Below are 12,059 nucleotides of genomic sequence, written 5' to 3' on the forward strand. Positions count from 1 at the left end.
GGAGGGAGGGAGGGAGGGAGGGAGGGAGGGAGGGAGAGGAAAGAACCCAGCCTTTGCACCACTCCTCACTGGGTACCACACACACAGAATGAGCCTATACATTGCCTCTGGAGTGGAGACCAGAGCATTCAACCAGGGATGCCATCTCCACGTAGACCCTGAACCATTTCCAGGGGAGTCTGAGTGACCAAGTAACCTTTGCTGGCTTTGGAGAGATGCCCTATAAGGTCAGGACTCTGGAACCTTCTACAGAATTCTCCATCAGCTTCGTATGGCCACAGGAAGTCGACATTGCTGTGTACAGATGTCCGAAATGGCCTGACACACAGATTTGGCTGTAAGTTGGAGACTGCTATGTCTTTGTCTCCACAGTGCCCCTGGCTATGAAGGGTTTCTACTGATTTAGGGGCAGCAGGGAGGCACTCCATGTCTGCCAGCCCCCCCCCAGAAGGAAAGGGACATCTATCCAGGCTTCTGTCTCTGGCAATCAGCCCACAGAAGGGGGAGGAATGAGCCTCCCCAGGTTTTTCTTGGCCTGTGATCTCATTCAAATGAGGTCCTAAAGGCAGGTGTTACTAACACCATTTGCATCTGCAAATGGCAAGAGGTAAACAGGGTTGGGTTGTTTTTCTTTTATCTGTCACTCTGTGCCTGTTGTCCCTTCCTAGCATCCTGGGTGGGTCCTAGAAAGGTCTATGCCCTTTAAAAGGCCATCTTCAACTCACCTTCTGCCTCTACCCATCTCAGAGTCAGTTGAGTGACTCTCCAAGAGGGGACTTCCTACAGGATCAGCATCCCATAAGCTCTGTACAGGAAGCTCTATGCAGGGCTGGCGGCAGGTGAGCAGGTGTAAACCACCTTTGCAACCTTCTGTTCTACCCTCCCCCATCCCCCTCTCCTTCCTCCTCATCCTCTTCCTCCGCCCTCTCCTTCCTCCTCATCCTCTTCCTCCACCCTCTCCTTCCTCCTCCTCCTCTTCCTCCGCCCGCTCCTTCCTTCCTTCCTTCTTCCTTCCTTCCTTCCTCCCTTCCTCCTCCCTCCCTCCCTCCCTCCCTCTCCCTTCCTTCTTCCCTTCCTTCCTTCCCATGTGGTAAAAGAAGGATCACCATTCCCTTCAGGCTTCACCCATGGGGACAAGCTTCTTCCAGAAGACAATATGAGCAGCAGAGGTCCCTAGAGAGACAGCAGCCCTGAACTGGGGCAGTGACAAGGAACCTGAGAGGAAGAATGGAGTTTCTTCTTGACTCCTGCTGCTGGCCCCTACTGTTTGTGCTGCCCCTAAGTAGCACGTGCCTGCTCTCACTCTGCCCTGCCATACCTGTACCTGATACTCAACTCTTCTGAAGAGCACATTGTGGGCTGGCGGCAGAGAGCTTACCGTGGTAGAAAGGACATAATGAACAGAGCTGTCTCCAGGACCATGCAGTCATTTTCTCTGACACGCCTAATGAACTAAAACCTTACATAAGGCGTTACCTCTTCATGATTCTGCTGTCTCCCAGTAGTGTGGGCTGGAGGCCACAGCAACAGTAAGCTCTTGGGAACATTCCAAATCCAAACTACACTGGGACATGATGTTGGGCTGGCCGATCTGGACTCCTTTTTGGGGGTTGCCGATTTTATTTTATTTTATTTTATTTTATTTTGAGACAGGGTCTCTTTTGTAGTCCTGTCTGTCCTGAACTCGCTATGTAAGCCAGGCTGGCCTTGAACTCATAGAGACCCACCAGCCTCTGCCTCTACCTCTGCCTCTCTGCCTCTCTGCCTCTCTCTGCCTCTTTGCTTCTCTCTGCTGCCCCTCTGCCCCTCTACCTCTGCCTCTGGCCTTTGGCCTCTGCCTCCCCCTACCTCTGCCCTCTGCCTCCTCTGCCCTCTGCCCCTCTGCCCTCTGCCTCCTCTGCCTCTGCCCACTGCCCTCTGGCCTCTGGCCTCTGGCTCTGCCTGCTGTGACTCAGCTGCCTCTGCCCTCTGCCCTCTGCGCTCTGCCCTCTTCCCGCTGCCCTCTGCCTTCTCTGCCTCTGCCTTTGCCCTCTGCCCTCTGCCCTCTGCTCTCTGCCCTCTGCTCTCTGCTCTCTGCCCTCTGCTCTCTGGTCTCTGGTCTCTGGCCTCTCTGCCTCTGCCTCTGCCTCTGCCTCTGCCTCTGCCTCTGCCTGCTCTGCCTCAGCTGCCTCTGCCCTCTGCCCTCTGCCCTCTGCCCTCTGCCCTCTGCCCTCTGCCTTCTCTGCCTCTGCCTCTGCCCACTGCCCTCTGGCCTCTGGCCTCTGGCCTCTGGCTCTGCCTCTGCCTGCTCTGCCTCAGCTGCCTCTGCCCTCTGCCCTCTGCCCTCTGCCCTCTGCCCTCTGCCCTCTGCCCTCTGCCCTCTGCCCTCTGCCCTCTGCCTTCTCTGCCTCTGCCTTTGCCCTCTGGTCTCTGGTCTCTGGCCTCTGGCCTCTGCCTCTGCCTCTGCCTCTGCCTCTGCCTCTGCCTCTGCCTCTGCCTCTGCCTCTGCCTCTGCCTCTGCCTCTGCCTCTGCCTCTGCCTCTGCCTCTGCCTCTGCCTCTGCCTCCTAAGTGTTAGAATTAAAGGTGTGCTCCACATGCCCAGCCTGTCATTTCTTTGTATGTGCCTGCATGGGTTTATATGGAAGTCAGAGGTTAGCCTCGGGTGTCATTCTTCGTGTTCTTTCAGAGTCTTGTGACCTACCAGAGTCTTAGGCACTTGTTTATCACACTTTGGTTGTCACAGATATCTGAAAATGGCTTTTATAGCCATCTCTACTTAAAGACACAGTAGCCATTAGTTCACTGCCAGACCCTGTCACTTAGTGTGCTAATAAAGAAACACCAGTCATTGTGTTGAAGATTTGTTTCACATTTTGGCATCTGAGTAGCAAGTTTTGAATGCAGCCCTAGGCATTTGATTTTGTGTGTGAAGAACCATGATGCCTCAGAAGACTTCCCTGCTTCACCGATGCCGAGTCACACTCAGAAGCTCTGCTCCAGGTCTAATTCCTGGCATTGAGACTTTGGCCACACTGCTCTGGCTGAAGGAAATGCTATCTTTAGCATTAAAGAAGGATTTAATGTTCCTTTTCCCTGGAACGGTCATTGCTGACCCTCGCTGTTCAGACTTCATCACTCACAGTCTAATCATCCTGGCTTGCAGAAACTGGAGTGGTCAAATCGTGTGTGTGTGTGTGTGTGTGTGTGTGTGTGTGTGTGTGTGTGTGTGTGTGTGAAGAAGTGTTTCCACATTCTGTGCCTAGAACTTCACCACTCATTAGGATATCATTTGAAAGACAAAATGGGGTGTGTGCACATGGTGCGTTTAGTGTGTGTGTGTGTGTGTGTGTGTGTACATCTGTGTGTGCGAGAGAGCACTCGTGCCAGTGTTCAGAGTAGGAGGGTGTGTGCTTCCTGTCTTAGTTTGAAATGACTGGTAAGAATGCTTCCTTGGATGCTCTGCAGGCTCTGGATGAAGCAAACCTAGAGAAGGTATAGAGACCAGGTCACACAGGAAGATGATATGTGTTCTCTCCCGGCTGCCTGAGATCCCAGATCTGGGATTATCTGTCCTGAGATCAGGTGACTCACACAAACAGGATGTCCTGGTGCTGGCAACCAGGGCAGGCTCAGATGGGAAGAACTTCAGATAAGAGCTGATTCCCTCAAGGGCCAGCATCTCACCCCTGCTAAACCCTCCAGCCTCTCACAGTGGAACAGCTCCCTGAGCAAGGACACCAGGGTCAGGGGCTTGAGCCACTTCTGCCTCTCATGGAACTTCCTGGTTCCCACGTTTGCTCACTCCTGCTCTCAGCCTCTCCCTGCCACCAGGCCCCTCAGAACCAGAGCTTCCTCTCCTGTAGCAGAATCTGCCAGGCAGTGTCTCAGCAGGATGTACACTCAGACACACAATCCCTGAGCGCTTCTGTATGAAGGAGCCAGGGAGTAGAAGGGACAGTGCCACCTCCCACAGTCCCCATGTCCCAGCAGCAGAGACTGGATGACAGATCCAGGAGGGTGGACTGTAGAAAAGTCTGCCGTGAAAAGCCCAGTGACCCTGGGTTTAGGGACAGGTCCAGTGTGAGGCAGACAGGGACTCTGGGATGAGTCTCTCAGCCCCTGACTGACTTCCAGTTTCTCACTCTGGCTATTCATTTGTCCAGTCAATGGGAAGCCAGTGGCAAGGTGCTTTAGGACATGATCCTCAGTGATCAGTCCAAGCTCAGGACAAATGAGGAAGGCAGAACACAGAGCTGATGTGGTAGAGGACAAACTGTCCTCATGTATCCCTCTGCCAGATTGGGGAGCATTCTCTTTGCCTACGACAGTCACATTTGTTATTCAGGGCCTGTTAGATGAGTAGGTATTGAGTGAATGAGCGAGTAGGTGAATGAATGAATGAATGAATGATCCTTCAAATCTTTCCTTGTTAGCAATAAAACTTCCTTTCCATGTTGTGATCTTCTAGAAAGTCAGTAGGGCCAAAACAACCTGCAGGTGGCACTGTGCTGTCTCCAGAGAAGAGTGGGAAAGAGTACACAGGCTTACCTGGTTGGGGTGGGGGTGGGGGATGCAAATGACTAGAGACCTCAAGGTTGGAATCTGGAACTTTATAGACAGACAAGAACATAGAGATGTTAGCTGAAGAATTTGGAGACAGACTAGGATGCTCTCAGAAGGAACCCCAAGATAGTCTCTTTTGTGGGGGATTGACTATCATTTATTTATTTGTTTGTTTGTTTGTTTGTTTATTGTGCATGGGTATTTCTCATCTGCTCATGCACGCTGGAGAGCGTGCGCGCGTGCACACACACACACACACACACAGACACGTATACGTATACGTATTTGTATATATGTGCACCACATACATGCAGTACCAAAGACGGCCAGAAGAGAACATAAGATGCTCTTAGAACTGGAGATAGAGACAGGTGTGAGCTACCATGTAAGTGCTGGGAATAGAACTCAGACCCTGCAGAAGAGTAGCCAGTGCTGTTTGTCACTAAACCATCATCTCTCCAACCCCTACAAATTCCTTTTGGTCTGATACAGCTAACTTTCTTTTTCTTATAGCTTTTTCTTTTTTTTTTTTCTTTTTTTTTTTTCTTTTTTTTCGGATGGGGACCGAACCCAGGGCCTTGCGCTCGCTAGGCAAGCGCTCTAACCACTGAGCTAAATCCCCAACCCCATAGCTTTTTCTTATAGACAATGATGACACACACCTTTAACCCCAGAACTCAGGAAGTAAGAGGCTGGTAGATCTCTGAGTTCAAGGCCAGCCTGGTCTATAGAGAGAGTTCCAGGACAACTTGGACTATACAGAGCAGCATAACTTTATTGTTTAAAAATAGCAAGTAGGACAAAGCAGCTAAAATGATAAAAGTGGTCCAAAAGTATTGATATCTTGGTATACATCTTTCTGGATTTTCTCATCGCAATTTCTTTTCTTTCTTTCTTTTTTTCCCCCCAGTTCCCTATAGTTCCCAACCAGAGCTAAAATATCTACTGCATTTTAAGTACTTTCTTTATATAGACACAGTGCAAAACAGTTTGCTTGCATTGGCTCACTAAATTTCTATTTTGTAGGCATATAGGCATGCAAAAGTTAAGTATATTGTCCAAAACCACACAGCTAGTAAATGGGAGAGTTGAACCAGAGCAAGCCAACTCTAGAGCCCACATTCTTCTGCCTAAGTGGGGTAGAGATAGCTAGCTAGAACAATCTCAACCTGGTAGTCTGCAGCTAGTGTTTGTCAGGCATCAGCCTTTAGCTCCAGCACATGGAAGGCAGAGGCAGTTGGATCTCTGAGTTTGAAGCTAACATGGTCTACATAATGAGATCCAGGCCAGCCAGGGATACATAGTGAGAAACTGATACCAGGAGTGGGGTATTGCTGTGGCAGGCCTACCCTTCCTTCTCGTTGGCAGAATGTGGACCTTGGGACTTGGGTTAGGAAAGCAGTTGATCTCTTTAAGTGGGGTTTATGGGGTCATACTGGTAGTAACATGGCAGACAGTGGTGCTGAGAGCAACATAGATTATGACAGACTGGATCAAGAGGTTTCAGAGAAGTAGAATGTTAGCATGTGACGTAGATTCCATCCTTCTGAGTGGTGAAGAATGTGGCTGCTTTCTGTCCTTGTTCAAAAAAAAATCTGCCTGAGGCTCAAATTTTGGATTAATAGCATTGGCAGAGGAGATTTCAAGACAGCCTAACATTGGCATTGCTGCTTGGTTAGCTGCCATGTTTATGCAGGTCTATGATGAAAAGGGACAAACTAAACAAGGAAAAATACAATGTACGGTTTGAGAAGAAAAAGAGCACCAGGAAATGTAATGGAGCTAAGGCTCTGATCTGAAATGGAATAAAGGGACTAATGGCCTCAGGGCAGGACCCCATCCAGCTAAGCATCTAACCAGTGAAGAAGAATTAATGAAAAGCGTAGGACTGGGTGAAGTGGCACACGCCTTTAATCCCAGCACTCAGGAAGTAGAGGCAGGCAGATCTGTGAGTTTGAGGACAGCCTGGACCACAGAGAGAGTCCCAGGATATCCAGACTTAAACAGTGAAGGAAATCATCAAATACAGAAAGCTGATGCAGATGCCATGTTCCAACCCCAGCAAGCAAAAGAACTTGGCATTTTTGGCTATGTGGTTCTGGCTTAAGAGTCAAGGATACAAGAAAGGAGATGTGGAATCTCCCCTATGGCTAACGAAAGCTACTGTGGCCAGGCAGGTATCAGGGCTATCCCTGCACAGATGCCCAGAGTCCATTGTGTGAAGCTATGAAAGTTAAACCTGGATTGCTTTGGAGACCCCAAGATGTTGGAGATGCCAGAGTTGTGGGATCCCTGCCAAGGAAAGCTGCTGACAGGGAGTGGAACCAGCCCAGGAGAAAGAGATGCATTGCCATCAACAAAGCGGAAAGAAGTTGGAGAGCTGAAGAGTCCTTTGACCTCAGACACGGACGTGCAGAGTTTGAGTATGCCTGATAGGTTTGAGACCTTGCTTTGTCCAGTATTTCTCACCATGCTCTCTTATGGAATGGTGATGTATATTCTGTGCCGTCATATATTTGAAGTTAGCAATCTGCTTTTGCTTTTGCAGAGGGTCACAGTTAAGAGACTGTCATGAGTCTCCGAAGAGCCTTTCACCTTTAGACATTTAATCAGTGTTGAGACTGTGATGATTATGGGTGGGGGCTTTTGAAGTTAGACTAAATGCAGTTTTGCATCATAATATGGCTGCAAGCCTATGGGGGCCAGGAAGAGGAATGTGGTGTGAATATGAAAGGCCCCCAAAAGTTGACTTGGATTAGGAGGTGTGGCCTTGTTGGGGTAGGTATGGCTTTTGGGCTTTTGGGTTTCAACTGCCCAGGAATGGCCACTTCAACTCCAGAGAGGCAAGCATATATTAGGCATGTGTGTGCCGTGTTGTCTGTTAGTCCTTGGGGTTTACTAGGGGAGTAAGTTAGTGCTGGGGACACGGCTTATCTAGCAGATTGACCACCGAGCATATGCAGAGCCCTGGGTTTAATGCCTAGGACCACATGAGTTTGGTACAGTGGCACTTGCCAGTAATCCCAGCACTTGGGATGTGGAAGTAAGAGGATCAGAAATGTAAGGTCATGGTTGGCTACATAGAGAGATCAAGGCCAGCCTAAGACAATACATACGTGTAACTTTGTAACTTTGTCTCTAAAGACCAGAAAGGCAGAATAAAATATTGCTGTGGACCTCTTTCTGTTCTCTCCAGGTCAAGACAGACACCCAGACTGCAGCATCAGTACACGTGTTCTCTGATGCGGACCAGAGCCTGTTGGTGACTGAGCATCATGAGCAGCTCAGGTCTGTGCTGCTCACCTCCCTTCAGGCCCTCTACAGTGATGCTACTATCAGTTCTCTTACTTGGCCCAGGTTAGGGTTGGAATTCCTTGGCCATTCTTTCCGAATGACTTATCATCATCCCATCTCTTCTTGCAATACAGTCCAAGATGACCACCTACCTAATCATTCAACGTTAAGGATTAAGGATTCCTAAATTTTAACTTGAGCTTTCCAGTGCAGTAAACTAGGACTCAACACAAATAGCCAAAAGCCACAGGACACCACGGAACTCAACAGAGTGGAATCTGTGTGGCGGCCCTAGGCGAGCATTCTGTGTCCCATGGATTTAACCTCTGGCGTGCCATGTTCTGAAACATAATGCCTCTGGGTATGTCTTTCCCTTTTTTTTTTCTTTATTCACTTTCAATAAATATTAAATACAGATGAATGTGACTCTCACAGGAGGAAAGCCACAGCTGGCCATGATGAGAAATGCTCAGAGTCCCCCAGAACCAATGAGTCTGGGAGCTCTGGCTCCTAAGCCTAAGTGGTTCGTTTTGATTTTTGTTTTAAGAAAGAATCTTATATCCTAGGCTGGCCTTGAGCTTTCTATGTAGCTGACAATGACATTGAACCACTGACCCTCCCACTTCCTCCCATATCCCAAGTATTGGCATTACAGGTGTGTACTACAATATCTGCTTTTATTCAGTGCTGGGGCTCAAATCCAGGGCCTTAGATATGGTAGGCGAACAGCACACCAACTGAACTCTAAATGGTTCATTTGGGAAGCAAGTCAGGGAAATGGTAGCCAGTCCACAAAGGGAACGTTAGAGATGGGTTAAACCAACTGTGGGCAAACCGCTACTCAAGTTCTGGGAGCCTATGTGCCCAAACTGCCCTTCAGCCACACATGGGAGGACTGTGGACCTGAGACACTTAATGTCACCTTCCACTGGTTGCTGTTGGAGTTTTGGAGCTGCTCTGGTAGTATTTTTGTTCTCTTACTTTCTGGGCTGCCATGCTTGTACCCAAGGAGTCTCCGGAATCCTGGAAAAATCCCTCAGATACACGACAGAACCACATGCCCTGGGGTCTTGGAGGTCCAGCTTCTAGGCTCTGAAAGGCCAAGGCTCCTCAGACACCAGCATTGGGGGAGGGCCCAGCCTACTTTGGGCAGTGCCATTCCTGGGCTGGTGGTCCTGGGTTGTCTAAGAAAGCAGACTGAGCAAGCCATGGAGAGCAAACCAGTAAGCCGTGTTCCTGCCTGATTCCTGGCTCTGTTCCTGCTTAAGTTCCTGTCCTGACTTCTCACAGTGATGGACGGTGGGACATGTAAGCCAACTGAACCCTTCCCTCTCACAAGCTGCTTTTGTCAAAGCAACTGACAGAAAACTAGAAAAACTCCTCATGTGATCCCCTGCCCCCATGCCATCTGAGCTAACCAGCATGTAACTGTGCCTAGATCTGGTTTATAAGCAGCCACATTCTGAAAACTGATCTGTTTTGGAAAGCTGATTGATCTTGGTTCCGGAATGTTCTTGCTAAAGACAAACTCCACAGAAGAATTCTGATAAGGGGAAAGTGAATGAATTAGTTAGAAATTGGCTGAATTTATGTGTTAATGAATTAACGAGGTCCCAAGCAGAGGATTGGTACCCAGAGAAGTGCTTCTGTTTTGTGCAGATGTCTAGAGGTGAACAGGACAGGGTAACTCCGCGCATGAGTCCTGTCGGCATCCAGCATCCTCCTTCTACCTCGTTGCTCAGGGCTGTTGCTCCACCCATGGGTCAAAACTGGCTTCTGAGTTCATTGCCTACATTCTAGCCAGTAGGAGAGCAGCTCAGTTTACATCCCTTAGTGAGAACTTAGTCACCTGGTCTTACCCAGCCGAAAGAGACGCTTGGAAAAACTCACCTCTCTCCTTTCCTGAAACTTACATCTGGCCATTATACTTGTGTAGAGTTAGTGAAAGGTGGGTCGCTACAAGCCAGAAGACGCATCGTGGTGGAAGGGTCTGAAAAGGAAGATGACGGCCCAGCAGGGAAAAAGTGTTTCTTAGAATGCTGAAAACATGACTTTGCTCATGGGTTGTTTGTTTGTTTTTTGGTTGACCTGGTCCATTATGACACCCCCGTACCAATGATATAGACGTCAATACAATGGACCCCTACTGGGTCTAAGATACTTTCCACATCTACTCTGGGGTGCTCTCTGCATAGTATAACGAAGAGGGACTTTTTTTTTTTTTTTTTTTTTTCGAGCTGGGGACCCAACCCAGGGCCTTGCGCTTCTAGGCAAGCGCCTACCACTGAGCTAAATCCCCAACCCCAAGAGGGACTTCTTGATTCCAAGTTTTTAGAAGAAAAAAATGAGGGTCAGTAAGTTCAGAATGGGCATTGGAGCGATCGAAGACATGGGCATTTGGTGGAGGGGTTGGTGTGTGTGTGCAGGGCAGGAATGTAGAAGTATGTGCACGGGAGGATACAGGACAACCTGGGGTGTTTTGTTCCTTTCACTACCTCCTTACTTTCTTTGAGATAAGGTGGCTCTCTGGCCTGGATCTCTCACCCTGGCTGGTCAGCTAGCTTGAGGAATCTGCCTGTCTCACGTCCCCAGAGCTGGCATGGCATGACCACATCTGGCTTTTTATGTAACTTAGGAGGTTTATAATGAGGAGAGGACCGGGTGCATATGCAATTACAAGCTTTTCTCCCAACAAAACCATACCAATTTTTGAGACGAAGATCTTAAATGTTGCTCATAATTGCTTGAACTCCGGGCTTGAGTGATCCTCCTGCCTCAGCCTGTCAGCCTTCTGAGCATCCAACACTACAGAGTCTACTGGCAGTTCCAAGCCTTTAATTAGGGAGATAGCCTGGGCCCCGGCCTATTGGAGCCGCCATACAGGTTTGTCACATCAGAGACGTACAGGGCCTGGGCTGGGATTTGAAATGGGGCCCACATGACTGCGGAGTCCACATTCTTTTCACCACAATCCGATTTCCGTACACCCACTGCTTCCCTGGGGACACCAACAGCAAATCTACTGGGTTGTTGAGAGGGTAAACAAACCATGATGAATGAACCTCCTCTCCTAATATGAATGCCTTATTACTGTTATTCTTCATGCCCTGACGGCATGCACAGCCTCTGCCACTGCTTGCCTGTCTGGTGGGTTAAGGCATCAGAGCTCTCAGCTCTAATGGAAAGTCACGCCTGAGACCAGAGTTGATGAAAAGTAGAGGACTCAGCCAGCCGCACGAGGCTTCCTACTCACCTGGACAAGGCCATTAGCGCTCCTGTAGTTAACTGGATCGTTCCATTCCCTGGCACACTGGTATCCCAGAAATACCCACCTGGGTGTGTCCCACATGAAACAAGCCCACTCCATGAAAACCGAGACCTGTTGAAAAGATAAATGAGAGGTAATTATTTAATTAACCACAAGAGACTTTGTTTTGCAAAACAGGATTGCAGCGGAGTTGCGAAACAACACTGAAATTTTCATTCTAGGAGAAAGCCAGGGTGTGAGGATGTGCGAGTTCTCTTCTGGTCCACTTAGGGATGCTGTGGAACAGCTTGGATGGGAAACATGGTGGAGTCATGTGCCAGGGGAAGGTGTGGCACCCGAATTAGATTGGAGATTGTTAGAAGCAGATATTTCGAGGTTGCTGGGCCGACCCTTATCCCAGCTATGAAGAGTACAGACAGCCTGAAACTTGCAAGGATCTAAGCTACCATGTTTGGGCTGTGTGATCCCCACATCCCTGCCCATCATTGATCCCTTGAGTTACCCAGATGCCCCTGCCCTCTCCCGTGCTGAGGATTGCACCTCCAGCTTCACACACGGTGGGCACTCTATCACTGAGATAGAGGTCTCCCAGGCAATCCTTGAATTCGGTCTGTAGCTCAGGAAGTCTGGAGCTTGTAGTCCTCCTGCCTCAGCCTCCAGAGTAGCTGAGATTTATAGGCACGTACCACCAGGCCCAGCTGAGCTTCTTCTGGCTTTCAAACAAGAGAAATATGACTCAGCTAGTGCTTGGCCCTTGAGCTGAAAGATAATGTCACAGGCCAAGGCAGCAACTTCAGTGTTGTATGTGCTCCGAAGAAGGCAGAGAAGCAGAGAGTACCTTCCGGTTTGCAAAAGGACCAGGGGAAGAAGTACACAATATAGCGGTGGGAGCTGGTGAGCTTGGTTTCCCAAGGTCCGGCTTCCTTGGAATGAATATGCCCAAGGTCTCCTCG

This window comes from Rattus rattus, chromosome 6 (assembly GCF_011064425.1).
Source record: "Rattus rattus isolate New Zealand chromosome 6, Rrattus_CSIRO_v1, whole genome shotgun sequence".
In the NCBI taxonomy this organism is placed as follows: Eukaryota; Metazoa; Chordata; class Mammalia; order Rodentia; family Muridae; genus Rattus; species Rattus rattus.